Genomic DNA, 19,919 nt, shown 5'->3' with positions numbered 1-19,919 from the left:
TTGCCTCTGTAACATCTGATATAGATTAGTGAACAATAAATCAAATATCAGATATTAATTAAAAAAATAACATAAAGATAACACATGGAGTGAAAAGCTATATAATCATGTTGTTGTGGAATAATGTGGCTACCTCGTCTGGGCTATGGGAAAAATGATTTTCCCATATAAGACATCCACCATATTATTTTCTGAACTAGGGTCATTTTTACAGTGTCAATGGAAATACACTAGAATAATCATACGGTTTCAATTTTTCCAGAGAAATACGCATGGATTACTATATGTCTTTAGTTTTGTAGAGTTAAAAAATATACTGAAGACGCACTGCATTCCTAAGGTCTTTTGAAGTCATGTGGAACATCAGATGTCTTCACCTAATTACTGTATATCTTAAGAAATAATTCTGATTTTGAATTTTTTTGGGAATTATTTTTCTCAAAAGGACTATCTCTGCCATTTTACCGGAGTAATGTTGCCTAAAGTGGTGCACTGTTTCAACCTCCCAAAAAAGGGTGGCAATGCCTTCAAAATTCAACTAATCACCTACGTGTTGCACTAAGAAAAAGTTTAACAAATTAATTAATTACCGTCGTTTTGTTATCAAAATAATCTAGGCTTCTTAAAAAATAGAAAGGAAAAGTAGTATAGAGAAGCAAGGCCGATCTACAAGGACTGTGGTTTTCTAATTTAAAAACTCTCTCTTGATTTAGAAGAAAATAGAATTCCATATAAGGTTGACAAGATATAATAAAATAAAATAAATAATTATAATTTAAAAAGGAAAAAATAATAAAATAATAATAGTAATAAAGATAAAAGGGTTTTTTTAAAAATTATTTAAAGAGATAAAAAGATAAAGACCATCTTCAACAAAATCCATTTATTCCTTATCTTTTTTTCATTAGATTTCCATTTATTCCCATTTTATATCATCTTTTACTAATCCATTTTCTTTCTTTATTTTATTGCAGACATACTTGAAAAATCTGGAGCAACATTTACTATCATTTCCTAGATCAGGACAACAATAAGGCTGTCTATAAACTTCATCACTGAAGGGCGTAAATAGCCTTACATCAACAATGTCAACATTAATGCCTTTCAATGTGTTAGATGGAATTTCAAAGATGCTTTACGTAGATCGAGTAATGTCAAGAGATAGTCTACCTACTAAGGAGATAAGCGGGACATCTACCTACTAAGGTCACAAGTTGGACTCAAGAAGATTTGATGCTGAAGCCAATAGTTAAAGGCCATGAACCAGCTCGATAAATTTCTGAAAGTAGGAGACGAAGTAGAAGCTTTGAATATTTTCAATATGCCTAAATCTGATGAAAGATAATGCAATACCCAAATGCTCGCAGGAGTTGGACAACTTGAAGATGGACCATATTTTCACTTCCTTAGTGTATCGAGACATTGTTGGTTTCTCAATAATTGTTCAAGGAGCAGTTACTTTTGGGAGCATTTTCTTTGTTGCATTTGCATCACGCATTTTGTATTCCCATTTCAGTACTTTTGCATTCGTATATGCATCTTTGCATATTTACATTAGCATCTATACATTGTACATTGCATGATATACATTACATCTCAATGTGTATTAATCATGAATCCTGGGAGTAACTTGCAGAGAATCTTATGATAGAAGTTTTTGAGGTAAATTGAAGTCACCCCATTCATACATAGAAAAACTATTGAGAGTTATGGACGTGATGTTAGCACCATCTGAAGTTCGAGGAACATCATTGATATCTGTGGGGAACTGAATAGCAAGGTACAAAATTTGATTAATCGAGGGATATTAACCTTTAATGCGTAATGATACATTTTGATACGAATTAAAAAGACATTCTTCCATCCACCATGAATCCTTATTGTAATGGCTTTGTCCTGTTTGAACGTGTTTTGTTCTTTCTTTGTATACTCAATAAAAAAATTTGATGATTGAACTTATGTCATTTTCTAAGGTTATGAGCAATAAATCAAATTTTAATCTTGTATTTTTTTTATATTAAATGAATTAAAGGTTCATTTACTGCTTCATTAATTATATACTTTTGACAAGTGGCATAATTAGACCTTTCATACCTCATCCAAAGCCGAAAGAACCATTAATTGGTTCCTTACCCGAAATAACATATGTTTACTACCAAAAGATCGAACCTTGACATCATTTCCCACTATAAAATCATGCCCTTATGCTCCCCGAGGCACCAAAACATTTACTTTTACCTTCCTAGACAGAAATAACCTTTCCATAACATTACCTTTTTCAAAATTATGACTTTAAAGTCACATATTTCCCTTCCTAGACATAGAACTAGCATTCATTTCCCAACCTCAATAAAACCTGGAGGCGTAAAGTACAAGATGCCCATGTGTACAAGAACCATTCCTGTAAGAAAGACAAGATGAAGTGTTACAGATGAAGTTTTTGCAAGAGAATTTGAATAATTGGGGTATACCAAGAGCGAATGAAAGAAGAAGGAATAAAGGAAATAATTGAAATAATTCTACCATGTATTAATTATATTGTTTTATGTAAATAAGGTTAATCCTGAATATTCATCCCCATGGGGATACCTCTTTTACAAGGACTTTCGTACCGATTCCCCCCTAAACAGTTTTGCTCCGAGAATTCCAGTATGCTCGGAGGGAACCGATCCCCCCCAAGGGGGTACCGATTCCCCCCTTGTACAACGGTCGAAATATTTGAATTTTACACTTATGAACCGATTCCCTTCAAGGGGGAACCGATTCCCCCCACGCTCCAAGCTGTTTTATTAAATATTTTCACACAAAAACGGCTATAATATCTTCTCTAATCATCCCCAACGTTCAGAAGTGATCCAAGGTGTATTTAAGCAAGCTTAGAAGCCATTGATCAAAAACAAGAAACATCAAGCAACTAGAATCAAGAGAGAATCAAAGAGAAAGCATCAAACCTCAAGTTTGAGCATTTCAAACCTATTTTCATTCAATATTCATTTTGCTTTCAAGAACACTTTTTGTGCTCAATTGTATTCATCTTTGAGTATTCTTTTCTTTGTTCTAGAATTGTGCAAACATCTTACCTTGTGAGGTTTTCTTGTAAGTTTGCAAATTTGTAATCTTCTCTTTGGGAAAAAGAGTGTTCTCAAGAGTTGGGGTATACTCTTGAGGGAATTGTAAGGTTATCTCTTTGGCCTCAAAAGAAAGAACAAATTAGTGAATTTGTTGGAAAATCCTTAGTGTGGATAGCTAAGGTAGTGGACGTAGACTTTATTTGAGAAAGTCGAACCACTGTAAATCGCTGTGCAATTACTTTCAATTTTCTGCAAAAGCTTCCACAAAAATTTTAATTGCCAATTCATCCCCCTCTTGGCCGATTCCGTCAATCGATTAACTCAACATAAAGTACTTGCTGACTCAAAAAAAGCTAAATTTGAGACAGAGAAGATCGATTGAGCTTTTAAAAGATTATGATTTGAGTATTGATTATCATCTAGGAAAGGCTAATGTGGTAGCAGATGCGCTTAGTAGAAAGACTTTTGCAGTATTACGGGCTTTGGATGCGCATATGTCTTTAAAGGAAGATGGTGCCTTGATTGCTGAACTTAAGTTAAAACCGATGCTTTTGAATCGGGTAAAAGAGATGCAAGGTCGAGATGATAAATGCTTAGTGAGAATGACGCAAGTCGAAAAACAAGAGACCAAAGACTTTGAAATGAGAGTTGATGGATGTTTATATTATCGTGGAAGACTTTGTATTCCCGATAATGATGAATTGAAGAAATATATTCTTACAAAGACACATTGTATCCCTTTGATGAAACATCCAGGTGGGAATAAGATGTACCAGAATTTGAGGAGTCGTTATTGGTGGCAGGGTATGAAAAGAGTTGTATCGGAGTTTGTTGTGAAATGTTTGACATGTTAGCAAGTGAAAGCTGAACATCAAGTGCCTTTCAGATTTCTACAAACGATATCCATTCCTGAATGGAAGTAGGAGCGGGGTACAATGGATTTTGTTTCGGGGCTACCTTTGGCATCAAGTAAAAAAGGACTTGATATGGGTAATTGTAGACAGATTGACCAAGACGGCTCATTTCATTACAGTTCGAGTAGATTATCGATGGATAAGTATACGGATTTGTATATAAAAGAGATAGTCATACTGCATATAGTGCCTATATCAATAGTGTCAGATTGAGACCCAAGGTTTACTTCAAGATTCTGGAAGTTGTTATATGAGGTATTGGGTACTCGATTGAACTTCAACATAGCTTTTCATTCCTAGACAGATGGGCAGTCCAAACGAACTATACAAATATTGGAGGATATGCTAAGGGCATGTGTGATTGAGTTTAAAGGATCATGGGAAATGTATTTGCCTTTGGCTGAATTTGCTTATAACAACAGTTACCAATCGAGTATTAAGATGTCCCTGTATGAAGATTTGTATGGGAGGAAATTTTGAACACCATTAAATTGGTTCGAACTTAAAGATCGAAATCTAATTGGCCCGTATTTGATGAAAGAAATAGAGGAGAAAGTAAAAATTATCCAAGATAATTCAAAGATAGCCTCTAATCGACAAAAATCTTAAACTGATTTGAAACGAAAGGAAATCAATTTTCAAGTGGAAGACAAAGTATTTCTAAAGGTATCACCTTGGAAAAAGGTATTGTGATTTGGGCGAAAAGGAAAGCTGAGTCTGAGATTCATTGGACCTTATAAGATCTTGAAAAGGGTCCGTCCTGTAGCTTATCAATTAGCGTTACCTCCGGATATGGACAAGATCTACAATGTTTTCCACGTATCAATGCTTAGAAGGTATAAATCAGATACATCCCATATCATCGCGCCTGAAGAGATAGAGATTCGATTATATTTAACTTATTAGGAAGAACCGGTACGGATCTTGGCAAATGAAAACAAGGAATTTCGTAAAAAAAGAATTTTGTTAGTTAAAGGGCTTTGGCAGAATCATAAGGTAGAATAAGCTACTTGGGAAATATAGGAGAACATGAGGAAGTGATTTCCATACCTCTTCGTTCCAGGTACTTTATTAAATTCGAGAATGAATTTTCTTAAGGGGGAGAATTGAAATACCCAAAATGTTAGGCCAATGACTTTTTTGAAAAGATTTAAATTTTGAGGATTTAATTAATAAATGATAAAGTATAAGAAAATAAATTAGAAAGTATTTGGTTAAGACTAATTTTTAAGAATGAAAGAATAAAAGGGGTATTTTGGTCCTTTAAGGGGAAATGAATTATGGTATTAAAGTAAAGTAAAGGGGAAAAGGGAACGTGTTAATACCTTGGTTATCTTTCTTCTTCTTTCCCATTTTTCATGTGGCCTTCTCCATAGATAAGGTAAGCTTCATTAAACTAGTTTTTCCTTTAGATTCTAGTTTGTTCTTGTAACCTTAAGTGATATGTAAGCTTAAGGAACGGTTAATTAAGATTAAAACTAGGAGATGGACGAAATATTTGAGATTTAAGGGAATGGGTTTTTGTTGATATGTTAGAACATGAGTTTTTATTGATGTTTATTAGTATATTTGAGTTTTCAAAGAAGTAACTAAAATATTAGAAGCATTGGATGGGATTAAAAACATGTTAGAAAAAGTGGTATGATTCTTAGATGGAAATGTTCTTGGGAGATTTTAGATGTTTTATGAAGCTAAATAAAGGAAAGTTAGTAGGGATAAGTAAAGAAGAGTTTAATAGTATTGTTGGGGGTAAACATAAGGAAATTTGACCAAATTTAGGTAAGAATTGGGCTGAAAAATGGAAAATCTAGGTAAGGGTATCGGTACTGATAGAACAGTACCGATACTATAGGTTTAAATGGATAAAAATATGAAGAACAATATCGGTACTAATACAATTAGTATCTATATTGATGGGGTATCGATACTAAAAGGAAAGTATCGATACCATAGATTCCAGAATGCCAAAATGGTATCAATACTGAAAGGGAGTATTGGTGCCATAGTATAGAAGTATCGATACAATGGTATGGGTACCGATACTATTGAGTCAGGAATTATAATATAGGCTAAAATTGTTAGAGAAATTGAAAATAATAGTACTTTTGAGTATTATTAAAGTATAAATATTAGATAATATACTAACATCGGTATGGTATGTGTACTAAATGCGTGTTTGTGTAGATTATAATCAAGCTCCCGAGTCAAACAAGAAAAAGGGCAAGGAAAAAGTTGGCAAGTAGTTGGACATCACTATAGAATATCAGGTGAGTGCATATAATGTAATTATATGGGCTGAGGGAGACTCACAACAAGTCCACCTCAAACGTTTAAATTAATGTATGTTTTACTTGATATTATATATGTTTATAATGTGCGTGGAACTGATATTATGAATGATTTTTAGAGTAAGAAATGTTTTAAATAAAATATTAATTGTCTAGTTGTGCATTTGACAGAAAGGTGTCAATTATGTCATTAGATGAAAAGTTAAATGCCTTTGAGTAAAAGATTAGTTGCCTAGCTGTGCATTTGACATAAAGGTGTCAATTATGCTAGTTAGATGAAAGGTTAAATGCCTTTGAGTAAAAAATTAATTGCCTAGTTGTGCATTTGATGAAAATGTGTCAATTATACCAGTTAGATGAAAGGTTAAATGCCTTTGAGTAAAAGATTAATTGCCTTGTTGTGTATTTGATAGAAAGGTGTCAATTATAACAGATAGATGAAAGGCTAAATGCCTTTAAGTAAAAGATTAATTGCCTAGCTGTGCATTTGAAAGAAAGGTGTAAATTATGCCAGCTAGATGAAATGTTAAATGCCTTTGAGTAAAAGATTAATTACCTAGTCGTGCATTTGATAGAAAGGTGTCAATTATGCCAGTTAGATGAACAATTAACTGCCTTTGAGTAAAAGATTAATTGCCTAGCTGTGTATTTGGCATAAAGGTGTCAATCATGTCAGTTAGATAAAAGGCTAAATGCCTTTGAGTTAAAGATTAAATGCCTTTGGGTAAAAGACTAAATTTTTAAAAGTGCGTTTTGACATAAACGTTGTCATTTATTGATTTGAGTAAAAGGATTGTAAAGAAATCTCATAAAGTAGTCAATTGATCATGTTCTTGATAGTTAGGACATACTTATAATAAATTATAATTCTTTTACAAGGTTATGCATCATTAAGTAAATACTTAATTTGTGTTGATTTCACGCGTAGGTAACCTTCAATGATTTGCCGAGTAAGAAGTGCAGCAACAACAACTTTCATCAATTAAAGTTTGACTCGTCAGTAACATTGGGACAATCTTATTCATTTGAAAACTTAGCTGGCATGTAATTGAATTTAAAAAAAATATTTTGTAATGTATTTAAAGTGATAGTTCTAGTAATATGCTTCTATGAATGTTATACTATTGCATGATTTTTAAAATTTGAAAAAAAATTACGGGTTTTTAAATGACAATGTTTTAAAAAGTGATGTGACATATGTATCTCGTGTACGGAAATGTATACGAGAGATAGGTGTTACAGGCCAAAGACCATAATATTAATAATGTAATTTGGTGAGGATGTTATAAATGGTTAAAAAAAGTTGTTTACACCATGATGGTGGGATATGGAGTAATCACCCCAAATAAATGGTGATCTACAAATGGGAACTAGATAACCACATAGGTGTAGCAAGAAATTGATGGTCCTCCGGTGGCAGTAATCCCTCATAGGGTGATTGTGAGATATATTACGTTTTAGATTATTATTATTTAAATATTAATGTTTTATCTTATCACTAACTCATGTAGCCTACTTTGTAGATAAAGATAAATTTTAACTTATCTAGGACTCTTGATCATCACTTGTATAAAACAAAGCCTCTATTGTATATTTTCCCCATTAACGTGAATACAAGTTTATTTTCAGAAAAATCTATTTCTACATGGTATCAGTTTAGGTTTGACCCTACCTTGTCCTCACCCGACCATGATAGTCATTCCCACCTCTTTCGAGGTTCTACATGAGGCTCATCAGCTGGAGGAACTCGAGAAAGTTTTTAGTTAATTTTAGTCTTCTTACGAGCCAAACATGTCTGTGTTGTGCGTAAAGGTAGCCCCAATTTTGCTCTGTTATCTTCTTCGTCTGGTTTTGTTTCTTGGATTGTTGATTCAGGGGCTAGTGATCATATGACCAGCGATTTCACCCTCTTTGAGAATTTTAAAAAAGCAGTTTACTCTTGTAGTGTTCAATAGACTGATGATTCATTTTCGACTATTGCGGGCAGTGGCTCTATTCGAATAAATCAACATATTATTTTATCCTATGTTCTTTACATTCCGAATTTGGCTTGCAATCTTCTTTCGATTAGAAAATTATCTGCGAATTTGTGTTGCACTTCCCGTTTTAACTCTAATCTTTTTGAATTTCAAGATTTGAGCTCGGGATGGTGATTGGTAGTGCTAAGCGTCGTGGTGGGCTTTATATCCTTGAAGCCCTTCATCCGATTCCAATCCAAGCAAACTATAGTATTGTGTCATCTTTTGTTTCGATATCTCCATCTCCTAATAATGTGTATGCTAAGATTATTTTATGGCATTTTAGGTTAGGTCATACTAGTTTTGTTTATCTTGCAAAGTTGTTTCCTAAACTCTTCATTAATAAAAATCCTGTATCTTTTTCTTGTAATATTTGTCATCTTGCCAAATATATTCATAATACATATCCTCATTCTCCATATCGCTCTTCCTAGCCTTTTTAAATTATACATAGTGATATTTGAGGTCTCTCTCGTGTCAAAAGTTAAATGGAGTTTATTGGTTTGTTTATTTTATTGATGATCATTCTCGTACTAAATGGAATTTTCTCATTAAGGATAAATATGAGTCTGGTAACATTTTTAAGTGCTTCCATAAAATGATTGAGAAACCATTTCAGAGTTCTATTGACATTTTTAAGTCTGATAATGGTAGTGAATACTTTTCACACTCGTTGTGATCTTTCTTTTAGGAAAAAGGTATTGTGCATCTCACTTCATGTGTTGATGCACCTCAACAGAATGGGGTTTTTGAACGTAAAAATTGACATCTTCTTGAGGTAACTCGAGCATTTCTCTTTTTGACTCATGTTACTAAGTATCTTTGAGGCGATGCTTTCTTAACTACTACTTATCTCATTAATTGCATGCCTATTAAAGTTCTTGGCTTCAAATGTCCACAAGATGTTCTTTCTCAATTTTTCCTCATTTTAAACCATTCACTACTAGTGTTCATCTTCGTGTCTTTGGTTGTACTACTTTTTCTCATGATCATAACCACACTAAGTCTAAACTTGTTCCTCGAATAATTTGGTGTGTCTTCTTTGGGTACTCTTCTCTTCAAAAGGGTTATCAGTGTTACTTCCCTTCTTCTAAGAAACTGTTTACTTCTATAGATGTTACATTCCTTGGACATAAACTTTTTTTTCTCTAAGTTAGAAATCCAAGGGGAGAGTAAGTGTGAATTTCAACTTTTTTCGATTAATACTGACTACCCATCACCCTATCTCCTACTGAACCTACCAAAACTCAACCACTACTTGACACCACTGAAACGTCTACTCAACCACCACTTGACACCATGGAAACACCTACTCAAATACCACTTAACACCATCGTCATACCTGATACTGAATACCTACACCAAACTATTAACCCAATGTGTTCTCCTCGAACACCAAGTCCATCTATGTCATTGTTTATTGTTGAAAACATTTTGATGTTTCGATATAACAAATTAATTTAAAAGAATTTTAATTTTGAAAAAAGGTTTTTCTAAGCATATTCGATATATTAAATTGAATATCAAAATATTACTCAAATTATTTCAAAGTTCATTTTAAATCCTTACTCAAGTGTAAAATTAAGTTTTAATATTAAAATAATTTCAAAATAATTTTAAAAAGTATTTCGAACTGTTTCAAAGCCAAAAATTACAGTTTGTCCAGAGGGAATCGATTCCCCCCCAAGGGGGTACCGATTCCCCCCTGAATGGTTTGGCTCCGAGAATTCTAGTATGCTCGGAGGGAACCGATTCCCCCCCCCAAGGGGTACCAATTCCCCCTACTGTTCAACGGTCGAAATATTTAAATTTTACACTTAGGGAACCGATTCCCCGTGAGGGGTACTGATTCCCCCCACGCTCCAAGCTATTTTATTAAATGATTTCACACTTAAACGGCTCTATTATCTCCACTAATCATCCCCAACGTTCAGAAGTGATTCAAGGTGTATTTAAACAAGTTCTGAAGCCTTTGATCAATGAGAAATCATAGAGAAACAAGAGAGAAAGCATCAAACACCAAGTTTGTGCAAATCAAGCCAATTTTCCTTTCAATATTCATTTTGCTTTCAATACCACCATTTGTGCTCATTTGTAATTATTTGTAAGTGTTCTTTTCTTGTTCTAGAATTGTGCAAACATCTTACCTTGTGAGGTTTTCCTTGTAAGTTTGCAAATTTGTGTATTTCTCTATGAAAAAGAGTGTGCTCAAGAATTTGGGGTATAATTCTTGAGGGAGTTGTAAGGTTACTCTTTGTCCTCAAAAGAAAGAACAAATTAGTGAATTTGTTGGAAAATCCTTAGTGTGGATAGCTAAGGTAGTGGACGTAGACTTTGGTTGAGAAAGTTGAACCACTCTAAATCGTTGTACAAATATTTTCAATTTTCATCAAAAGCTTCCACCAAAATTTTAATTGCCAATTCACTCCCCTCTTGGCCATTTCCATCAATTGATTAACTCAATAATTGGAATTAGAGCCTCACTCATTTGAAGGTTTAATCGCCTCTTGAGTCGATTCAGGAAGATTTAAATCGTTAAAGATGGCGTCTACTTCCGGTTCATTCTCCATGGAAGAATCCAGACCTATTGACGTGCCTCCACACTTCAATGGAACAAATTATCGTCATTGGAAGAGGTGTATGATGATATTCATCAAAGCATTTGATATGGAAGCTTGGATGATAATCAAGAAAGGATATTCCTCACCTACTAAGAAGGAAAAGAAGTGGACTGTTCAAGAACGGAAGGAAGCTCAACAAAACTCAAAGGCTATGCACATGTTGTGTTGTGCAATTGATCCTAATGTATATAAAGGAATTTCTTCTTGTTCAAGTGCCAAGGAAATGTGGGATAAGCTTGAGGAGATCTATAGAGACAAGAAAGAAGAAGAACCAATAAAAGTGATGTCTCTATTAACTCTCACAGAGCCAAAGGTATCTTCTAACTCAAATATATCAAATTCAAAATCTTTTAATGAGTTACAAGATGCTTATGATAAATTATTTTCAGAGTTTGAGACCATAAACTCCAAATACAATAAATTGATTTCTAAATTTATTGCTAAAAATGATCTTCTTTTGAAAGCTAAAACAGACTTGGAAAATCAAAATGAAATGTTGAGAAAGGAGTTAGAGCTTTCAAAAATAAAATCTAAAAACTTTGAAAAAGAAATTTTCAAATTAAACAAACTTCTTCTAGAAATGAAAATGGATTTTGAAAATCAAAATGAAATCTTGAAGAAGGATTTAGAACTCTCAAAAATGAAATTTGAAAGTATCGAAAAAGAAAATTTCAATTTGAAAGATAAGCTTGAATGTTTAACAAGAGAAAAAGAGATCATTCTAAATAATTCATCTAGTTCAATAATGACAACATGTTCACATTGTCATTATCATGGTCATAAGGAACATACTTGTCCTTTAAAGAAAGGAAAAAATATTTAAAATTAGACAAGTATGAGTTCCAAAAGGAACAAGAGGCATTGAAACTAATGTTCAAGGATCCAAAGCAATTTGGATACCAAAATCTACTTAAATGTCTCTTGTAGGTGTGTGAGAGCAATGGTGATAAAGATGATGATATTCAAGATGCTCTAGCCACACATGAAAAAGGAATGGGTAACCTCTAAACTTAATATTTTTTTTATTTTATTTGGTTGCTCATTTAGTTTATGCATGCATGAGATTTTAAATGTTAAATAATTCTAAATGATTATGTTTTGTCTCATGTATGTTGAAAAATATTGTATTATGAACATAATAATTTTTGGTAATGTTTTATAAACTCTAGTTCATCATATTAATTTTTGGTCAAAATTGTTTTTAAAATGTAATTGATATCTCTTTAACAATTGATATCGATTTTTCAAGTACTTTGGTTTTGCAAAATTTTGACCTTAAATTTTTCTTAATGATTATGCATAGATTTTTTTATAAAGTTTTAATGCATAACATTTTCAAAAACTTTATGCATGTGCTCTTAATCTTGATTATCAACATTGCATAATGTTTGTATGTGAATGGATTAAAGCATAATATGATTAGATGAATTTGACAAATGATACAATGTCTTATTTTTAAATTAAGTGTTTGCAAAATTGATTGACATTGCATCTACTTTGATTATGCTTGTTGGTCATAGAATAGGAAACATTTACATGGTGCATTTAGATTCTATCAATATGACTAATTTATGCCTAGTTGCTAAGGATGAGCATGATAGTTGGTTATGGCATAGGAGACTAGGACATGCTAGCATGAGTATTTTGCAACGGTTAGTTCAAGGAGAATTGGTTCAAGGGCTGCCTAAACTTAAATTTGATAATGATAAAATCTGTGATGCTTGTGCTAAAGGAAAACAAAAGAGAATTTCTTTTAAATCCATTAATGATGTGTCAACTAGTAGAGTATTACAATTGATCCATATAGATCTTTTTGGCCCACCTAGGACTACTAGCTTGGGTGGAAAACAATATGCATTTGTCTTGGTAGATGACTACTCTAGATATACTTGGGTTCTATTCTTAAGTACAAAAGATGAAGCATTAGAAAATTTCATCACATTTTCAAAAGTAATCCAAAACGAAAAAGGTTACTCTATCACTAGTGTTAGAAGTGATCATGGCACTGAATTTAAAAATCTTGGATTTAATGAGTTTTGTAATTCTAATGGTATTAGCCATAATTTTTTAGCACCTAGAACCCCTCAACAAATGGAGTTGTTGAGAGGAAAAATCGAACTTTAGAAGAAATGGCTAGAACCATGCTTTGTGAAAATAATTTGCCAAAATATTTTTGGGCGGAAGCCATCAGACCGATTCCCTAAATGCCTTTCTGGATATTCCTCAATGTCCCGGCTATTCACGGAACGTGAGAAGCGTATGAATAATTATCTGCTTCCGGAAGAAATCGAAGAATTTCTTGGGAATCCTACAAGATCCATTCGTTCTTTTTTCTTTGATAGATGGTCAGAACTTCATCTGGGTTCGAATCCTACTGAGAGGTCCACTAGAGATAAGAAATTGTTGAAGAAAGAACAAGATGTTTCTTTTGTCCCTTCCAGGCGATCGAAAAATAAAGAAATAGTTAATATATTCAAGATAATTACGTATTTACAAAATACCGTCTCAATTCATCCTATTTCATCAGATCCGGGATATGATATGGTTCCGAAGGATGAACTTGGCAGTTCCAATAAGATTTCATTCTTGAACAAAAATCCATTTTTTGATTTATTTCATCTATTCCATGACCCGAACAGGGGGGATACACGTTACACCACGATGAAGAGAGATTTCAAGAAATGGCAGATCTATTCATTCTATCAATAACCGAGCCGGATCTGGTGTATCATAAGGGATTTGCCTTTTCTATTGATTCCTACGGATTGGATCAAAAATAATTCTTGAATGAGGTATTCAACTCCAGGGATGAATCGAAAAAGAAATCTTTATCGGTTCTACCTCCTATTTTTTTATGAAGAAAATGAATCTTTTTATCGAAGGATAAGAAAAAAATGGGTCTGGATCTCTGATTTGGAAGATCCAAAACTAAAAATAGTGTTATTTTCTAGCAACAACATAATGGAGGCAGTCAATCAAGATAGATTGATCTGAAATCTGATTCAAATCCAATATAGCACCTATTGGTACATAAGAAATGTATTGAATCGATTCTTTTTAATGAATCGATCCGATCGCAACTTCGAATATGGAATTCAAAGGGATCAAATAGGAAATGATACTCTGAATCATAGAACTATAATGAAATATACGATCAACCAACATTTATCAAATTTGAAAAAGAGTCAGAAGAAATGGTTCGATCCTCTTATTTTGATTTCTCGGACCGAGAGATCCATGAATCGGGATCCTAATGCATATAGATACAAATGGTCCAATGGGAGCAAGAATTTCCAGGAGCATTTCGAACATTTCGTTTCTGAGCAGAAGAGCCGTTTTCAAGTAGTGTTCAATCGATTACGTATTAATCAATATTCGATTGATTGGTCCGAGGTTATCGACAAAAAAGATTTGTCTAAGCCACTTCATTTCTTTTTGTCCAAGTTACTTCTCTTTTTGTCCAAGTTGCTTCTCTTTTTGTCTAACTCACATCTTTTTTTCTTTGTGAGTTTCAAGAATATCCCCATTCATAGGTCTGAGATCCACATCTATGAATTGAAAGGTCCGAATGATCAACTTTGCAATCAGTTGTTAGAATCAATAGGTCTTCAAATCGTTCATTTGAAAAAATTGAAACCTTTCTTATTGGATGATCATAATACTTCTCAAAATCCAAAATTCTTGATCAATGGAGGAACAATATCACCAATTTTGGTCAATAAGATACCAAAGTGGATGATTAACTCATTCCATACTCGAAATAATCGCAGGAAATCTTTTGATAACACAGATTCCTATTTCTCAATGATATTATGTTGTAAATCGAGTAATGATCAGGCCAATTTTAAAGAAAACTCCATATGAAATTTTCAAAAATAAAAAGCCTAACATTAGCTATTTTCATCCTTTTGGATGTAAATGTTTTGTTTTAAACAACACTAAAGAAAACCTTGGCAAATTTGATGCTAAAAGTGATGAAAGAATTTTTCTGGGTTATTCCTTAAATTCTAAAGCTTATCGAGTATTTAATAAAAGAACTTTGGTTGTAGAAGAGTTTATACATATTATTTTCGATGATAATCTCTTTCCGAGGAAGGATTCTTGTTTGAATGATGATGTAGGTATTATTAATACAAATGACGTTAGACATGACGTTGGAGAATCATCATCAAAGGAAGAAACGAAAGATGAGGAAACTCATGATCCTCTTGAGAATCCAACCATTGAAGAAAGGGAAGTATCTTATCCAAGAGAGTACAACTATGTCAAGGATGGCGAGATTATAGGTGATCCATCCAAAGGGGTAACAACTCGATCTTCTCTTAGAAATATTTGTAATTATGTTGCATTTATTTCATGCATAGAGCCTAAGAATATTAAAGAAGAATTAAATGATGAACATTGGATTATGGCTATGCAAGAAAAATTAAATCAATTTGAGAGAAGTAAAGTATGGACATTAGTTGAAAGGACTAGTAATAAATCTACTGTAGGTACTATATGGGTATTTAGGAATAAGCTTGATGAGAGTGGTAATATAGTGAGAAACAAGGCTAGACTTTTTGCTCAAGGGTATACTCAAGAAGAGGGCATAGACTATGATGAAACATACGCTCCCGTAGCTAGGATGGAAGTAATTAGAATGTTATTAGCATTTGCATGTTTTCATGAATTTAAACTATATCAAATGGATGTTAAAAGTGCATTTTTAAATAGTTTTATGAAAGAAGAAGTGTATGTGGAACAACCTCCAGGTTTTGAAGATTCAAAATTTCCGGATCATGTTCATAAATTAACAAAAGCACTTTATGGTTTAAAACAAGCTCCTAGAGCTTGGTATGAAAGATTGTCAAATTTTTTAATTGAAAAAGGTTTTTCAAAAGGGAAGGTTGACACTACATTGTTTTTAAAGCATAAAGGTAAAGATTTATTAGTATTTCAAATTTATGTTGATGATATAATATTTGGTTCTACTAATGATGTTCTTTGCCAAGAATTTTCTAAGCTAATGTAAAGCGAATTCAAAATGAGCATGATGGGGGAGCTCTCATTTTTCTTGGGACTCCAAATCATGCAAAGAAAAGATGGCATCTTCATCAATCAAGCTAAGTACGTCAAAGATATGCTCAAGAAGTTTGGACTGGAAAATAGGAAACCTCATGACACTCCAATGAGCTCTTCTACAAAGTTTGACTTGGATGAAGGAGGTAAATGTGTGGATGTTAAATTATATAGGTCAATGATTGGTTCTTTGCTCTATCTAACTGCAAGTAGACCAGACATTATGTTTAGTGTTTCCTTATGTGCTAGATTTCAATCATGTCCTAAGGAATCACATTTACTAGCTGTTAAGAGAATCTTTAGATACCTTAAGGACACTCCTAGTTTAGGACTTTGGTATCCTATAGACTCTAGATTTAGCTTGCATGCCTTTTCTGATGCGGATTATGGAGGATGCAAATTAGATAGGAAAATCACCTCCGGTACTTGCCAATTCCTTGGAAATATGCTGCTTTCTTGGTTTTCAAAGAAACAAAATTGTGTTGCATTATCTACCATTGAAGCCGAATACATTTCAGTCGGTAGTTTTTGTGCACAAGTTTTATGGATGAAACAACAACTTTTTGATTATGGAATTGAAGTAGGTACCATTCCTATCAAGTGTGATCATACTAGTGCTATTTGTCTCACTAAAAATCCCATCCAACACTCTAGAACTAAGAACATTGAAATAAGACATCACTTCATTAGAGACCATGTCACTAAGGAAGATGTAGTTCTAGAATTTGTTGATACTTTGCATCAATTAGAGGATATCTTTACAAAACCTTTAGACAAGGAACGTTTTTGGACACTTATGAGAGAATTAGGTTTAACTGACCTATCTTCACTTAGTGTTTAAAATAATTTTAGCACTTTTAAGACTAAATGAAAAATGCTTATAATAGTAATTTCTGATTACATTCATTGCTATTAGTTAGGGGAGTTTATGATTCTTGATGAAAAATTAACTTTATGTTCAAATGTAGTTTAAGGATTAATTTGATTGATTGAACATAATTAATTTTTGATATATGAGTTGCCAATACCACTAGAAAAGATTAATTTAGCATTTTGAGTGTTTAAAATATAGATTTTTGAATTATAGGGCAGAGGGAATCGATACCCCCTTGAAGGGGAACCGATTCCCCCTTTGCAGGGGAACCGATTCCCTAGGGGAATCGGTACCCCCATGGGGTTCTGGTTTTTACGGGCAGAACACCCTATTTTTCTCAAACCTCTCTTCTTTCTTAAATGTCGTTCATCCTCTCTTTCTCTCTAAATCTCCATTTTTGCCAAAATCATCAAATGCAAGTTGAAATTAGATCGTTCTTCAACTTCTAATCCTTGCAAACAACATCACATTCTCATAAAATCCAAATTTTAAGGGTAATATTTCAAAATCCTCAATTTCATTGATTTTTGAACTTAGGACTAGTTTTGATTAGTTCTAAGATGAACATTACATCGGGCATTGGTTATATGATGATTTTACAACCAATTTCGTCAAAAACACTCAATTTTTCAAAACTATCTTTAAATTTCGAAATAAAAAAAATCGAAAACTGTTGTTTTAATCGATTCAATTATGTTTTCAAAAAAACTATACGTATTATGATTTTCAAACATTATTTTCCAAATAGTTTTTCAAAACATTGCCCTTTAGGATTCGGTTTGGAGAACCTTGAAATATTGAGGACTCATTTGAGTTTTGGGTTTGATTATATTCCATACATGTGTTTAAATTTGCAGGTTACATATTCTATTTTGATTCTTAAACCATGTCAAATCCTAAACGACCTAGGATAATGTCTAGTAGCTCAAGTAAAAATCGACCTCTTATTCCTCCACATCCAAATAACCCAAATATGACCATTATGAACTCTTGTTTCAATGTACCTGGTTGTGGACAAGATCTATACCATATGTACCATACTTGTTTTGAGTCATACAAAATATGGGAAGAGCGTATTCCTTCGGTCCAAGCTATAGAAGATAAGGACTTCCAATATCTTCCTACTCTTAAATCCTAGAAGTTTGATAAACTCTTTAAACTCAAACCTTTGGTTTATCATCAATTAGTCTGCATTCTTCTATTCCAATGTGGTATGTGTCCAAAACGAGCGCCGATCTGAAACTATAGGAATTCGATCCTATCTTTTAGGACAATTCATTTTTATTAACCCCGGCATAATCGCTACCCATTTTGGACTAGATAACTCAGGTTTAATGAAAAAGAGACTGTGGATTCACCCTATAAGTCTAAGGATGGTGAGCCCTAAGAACTCATCGTGATAGATTCCTTCATTATTTGATCTCTTGGTGGTTTAGACCATCTGGAGGTAGGTACTTCTTCCTTAGGAACATAGATATATGGTGGATATATTGTATCCAAAATAAAAAGAAGATTAATCTTCCACGGATCATCTTTAGTGAGTTTCCATAAACATTGTTCCTTTCAAGAATATAGAAACCTTGGTTTATGGTTGTCTCCTTAGTAATTTGTTTATCAAACTCGGTCTTTGGGTCAATGGGTTTATCGTCCCGAACTCAGAACTTTTAATTGTGAAACATTTTGATGTTCATGGATTGTTTTATTTTGGGTGTTTGAATTTGTTGGATAATTTGATATTTGAACTTACATGCTTATATATTTGGTTTGATTTTCACCTTCATTTTGAGCTTAATGTTTATTTTTGCATCTTTAGACATATATGACCAATTATCCATTACATGTTTATGAATATTGATTATGAAACTAATGGCTAACCTCTCTTTTGATTGTGTTCTTAGCAGCGTATTTTTACAAGTCTTTTTTATTTAACAAAAAGGGGAAGAAATGTTTAAAAGCTTTTTTGAAGAGGAGTAGTGTTAAAGTAAGGGGGAGTAGTATTTTTCAAAATCAAAATTCATTTTGAAATTAGAAAATCTTAAAATGTTTTGTTATATCAAAAAGGGGTTGATTGTTGAAAACATTTTGATGTTTCGATATAACAAATTAATTTAAAAGAATTTTAATTTTGAAAAAGGTTTTTCTAAGCATATTCGATATATTAAATTAAATATCAAAATATTACTCAAAGTATTTCAAATTTCATTTTAAATCCTTACTCAAGTGTAAAATTAAATTTTAATATTAAAATAATTTCAAAACAATTTTACAAAGTATTTCGTACCGTTTCAAAGCCAAAAATTACAGTTTGTCTAGAGGGAACTGATTCCCCCCCAAGGGGGTACCGATTCCCCCCTGAATGGTTTGGCTCCGAGAATTCCAGTATGCTCGGAGGGAAACGATTCCCCCCCCAAGGGGTACCGATTCCCCCCACTGTTCAACGGTCGAAATATTTGAATTTTACACTTAGGGAACCGATTCCCCATGAGAGGTACTGATTCCCCCCACGCTCCAAGCTGTTTTATTAAATGATTTCACACTTAAACGACTCTATTATCTCCACTAATCATCCCCAACGTTCAGAAGTGATTCAAGGTGTATTTAAACAAGTTTTGAAGCCTTTGATTGATACATGCATCATCCTATATTAAGTTATATTACAAATAATCAATAAAAATATTGAAAATTCGTAATATTTATAAAATCCCGTCTAGGATTTTCTGCATGCACCGTCTTCAGTAAAATAACCATATCTTGAGTTCCTGATATCGGATTGATGCGATTCAAGAACCTTTGAAAAGATAAGAGACATACGGTCGTATCTTCAGAAGACATCTTGACTAAATAAGATCAGGATCCCATTCAAAAAGTCATCGTAAGTATGCTTCTGTTCTGATATTCTTTTCCAATGCTTGGACGAGTGGATCATTTGGAAGAGTTATTAGTTCTTCCTTTGATGTGAGCCTTGTGATGCATGTATCATCCTACCTTTCTTCAAAAATATTCAACCTCGAATCTGAAACATTAAAGGGAGCAACATTAGAATCGTTTAATGATTCATTCACATTATACTTA

This window comes from Hibiscus syriacus, unplaced genomic scaffold (genome assembly GCF_006381635.1).
Source record: "Hibiscus syriacus cultivar Baekdansim isolate YM2019G1 unplaced genomic scaffold, ASM638163v2 tig00110551_pilon, whole genome shotgun sequence".
Taxonomy (NCBI): Eukaryota; Viridiplantae; Streptophyta; class Magnoliopsida; order Malvales; family Malvaceae; genus Hibiscus; species Hibiscus syriacus.
The sequence above is the reverse complement of the archived record's forward strand: the minus strand, read 5'-3'. Positions refer to the sequence as shown.